The sequence below is a fragment of the Bison bison genome, unplaced genomic scaffold (genome assembly GCF_000754665.1).
Source record: "Bison bison bison isolate TAMUID 2011002044 unplaced genomic scaffold, Bison_UMD1.0 scf7180017864145, whole genome shotgun sequence".
Classification (NCBI taxonomy): domain Eukaryota; kingdom Metazoa; phylum Chordata; class Mammalia; order Artiodactyla; family Bovidae; genus Bison; species Bison bison.
In genome coordinates, this window is record NW_011494717.1 from 3,028,423 (window position 1) to 3,031,448 (window position 3,026).

The following is a 3,026-nucleotide window of genomic DNA, read 5'->3' on the forward strand; positions in this document are numbered from 1 at the left end:
TTAAAAGACGCTTACTCCTTGGAAGAAAAGTTATGACCAACCTAGACAGCATATTCAAAAGCAGAGACATTACTTTGCCAACAAGGTCCATCTAGTCAAGGCTATGGTTTTTCCTGTGGTCATGTATGGATGTGAGAGTTGGACTGTGAAGAAAGCTGAGCGCCGAAGAATTAATGCTTTTGAACTGTGGTGTTGGAGAAGACTCTTGAGAGTCCCTTGGACTGTAAGGAGATCCAACCAGTCCATCCTAAAGGAGATCAGCCCTGGGTGTTCTTTGGAAGGACTGATGCTAAAGCTGAAACTCCAGTACTTTGGCCACCTGATGCAAAGAATTGACTCACTGGAAAAGACTCTGATGCTGGGAGGGATTGGGGGCAGGAGGAGAAGGGGACGACAGAGGATGAGATAGCTGGATGGCATCACTGACTTGATGGACATGAGTTTGAGTGAACTCCGGGAGTTGGTGATGGACAGGGAGGCCTGGCATGCTGCAATTCATGGGGTCGCAAAGAGTCGGACACGACTGAGCGACTGAACTGAACTGTGTGTTCTTTAGTTCCCATCTTGGTCCTGGGCTCCTTGCTAATCAAAAATGCCTGGTGAATCAAAATACTGAACTATTTGTTGAGTGATAAAGGAACATATCATGTTTGTATTTTTCATGACTTGCACTCTCTACCCATTTGCCCCTGCTCTGCCCTGGGCTCCGAGGCCCTGTTCTGAGAAGGTTGTCTGAGGACGAGGGACATCTTCTAAGTCTGGAGCAGTCCCCTCTGGCTGGCAGTGGATGCGTGCTTGGATGTGGAGAGCAGAGAAGGGTTTGGACCGCCACTGGCCCTGGGTCATGCAGCCCAGGTGGGCTGTTTCTCACTTTGTGACTCCATCTTCCCATCCTTCCCATTACCAACTGCATTTTGACTCCCAGGCCTACAGTGATGGCACAAAGTGTCCCCAGGGCCAGGCTCTGGGAGGACAGCTTCCTGCTGCCTGCAGTTGACCAGCACACCTTACCTGAACTCTTGTCCTGCCCAGGACCCCTTTTTGGGCTCCAAGATGGTAGTAGGAAGCAATCCCAGATGAAAATCTGAGAATTATTAAGAAACTAGTACATTGGACTTGCTTTCTCTGAGCCGTGGTCATGGTGTCCACTGTTACTTTTCTTCTCTAAGGCCAGAGATGGTATAATGTGTCCTTTGGACTGAGAAGAAATGTCCTGAGTCTTGAGGACAAAGGCTGGAGTATTTACTGTTTTCTCCAGAGAAGCATCAAGTACCAGGAAATATCTGGGGCTGGAGCTGGCTGGGTTCCTGGGGGAAGGGCAGTGTTCTTTCACCCAAGGTCAGTCCCATCAGCACATGGATGATCTATTTTGGGCAAAGCTTGGTTACTCCAAATCATAAGCACTCAATTCTTTGGCCATTTTCACTCTCTTCTGCTGAGTCGTTAGAGTAGGGAAGATGAGTCTTACAGATAGTTGTTGTTTAGTTACTAAGTCGTGTCCAACTCTTTGTGATCCCATGGACTGTGGCCCTCCAGGCTCCTCTGTCCATGGGATTCTCCAGGCAAGAATACTGGAGTGAGTTGCTATTTCCTTCTCCAGGGGATCTTCCCAACCCAGGGATTAAACTTGCATCTCCTGCATTGGCAGGCATATTCTTTACCACTGAGCCACCAAGGAAACCCATCCTATAGATAAATCTTTACAGATGAATGCCATGATTAGAATTTCAAACATTGCAAAGGATATAAAGTGAAAGGCAAAATTTCTTGCTCCATACCCACCATTTCCAGAGCAATCAGGTTCCTTGTTTGTTTCTGGGAAGCATCTGTACATACTTGTAAACCACGGAAAGGAGTCCACTGCTGTTTTGCTCATTGGAGAAATCCCAACCCATGTAGTTGGTTCCAACAGGTGGAACCAACAGGTAGTTCCACCTGTTGATGGGAAGCAGTTGTCCCTTCATACCCCGATCCACAGGCCAGGGATTTGAGCCCTCCATTGCTGGTCATTTGTACAGTTTGCTAGTTTTAGCTCTCCTTCTAAGTCCATGGTAGAATTGCATTTCCCTACCCACTTGAGGTGAGATGAGAACACGTGACTTGTTTCAATCACTAAAACATGAGTTGAGGGAATTTCCTGCTGGTCCAGTGGTTAGGACTCAGCACTTTCACTGCCAAGGCCTGGATTCAATCCCTGATTGGGGAACACAGCCCCCCTCCCCAAAAATGAGTTGAACTGTTACATGTCATTTCAAGGTTAAACTTTCAAGTGCCAGGGCACAATTTCCTACACTTTCCACTTCCCATGCTTTGGTGATTAGCAGTCTTCCAGTGGCTGCCCAGTTAGCCAGGGTCCTGGGATAAAATGATACACCATTAAAACAGCTATATAAAAGGAGGAAAAAATATAGCATTTTGCTAACCATCTCTGAGCATATGCCCCTTGGAAACAGCTTTTATTATGGGAATAAAGCTTAGATTTATACAGCTATGCTTTTTATCTTAGAATTAGGTATACTGTACAGTTTTCAAGGTGGAAAATTGATATTATATATTTTAAAGAGGCCATCTTTAGAGTCAGTGTCCCATTAGAGGTGATCTGATGAATGTGTCACCAATGCCACATGATCTGGACAGAGACAAAAAGGCAGAGAAACAGATGGTGAGACAAGAACTGGAAAAAAGATAGCCCGTTGGTAGAGAAGAGCACTGGCCTCATCCTCACTTCTCACTGGGCGCAGGCCTGTCCCGGGTCCTCACAGGGGACTGTGTGGGACAGACTGTGTGAGCCTGGGGGAACCTGAGTTACTGCCTTTGTGCCCTGACCCTGCTCCAGGCGTCCATCTCTGTCTGTGATTCATGGATCCTGGCGCCGCTCACGACTGTTAATCATCTCAGCCCAGAGAGGGGCCTCTTGAGTGGGAGCCTCACACACAGAGAGATTCCATCCCGTTACTACGGGCAACCAGGCAGGGCTAAAGTCTATACCAGGGACCATGCCCCTTGCTGGCCTGCTCTGGGAGTGT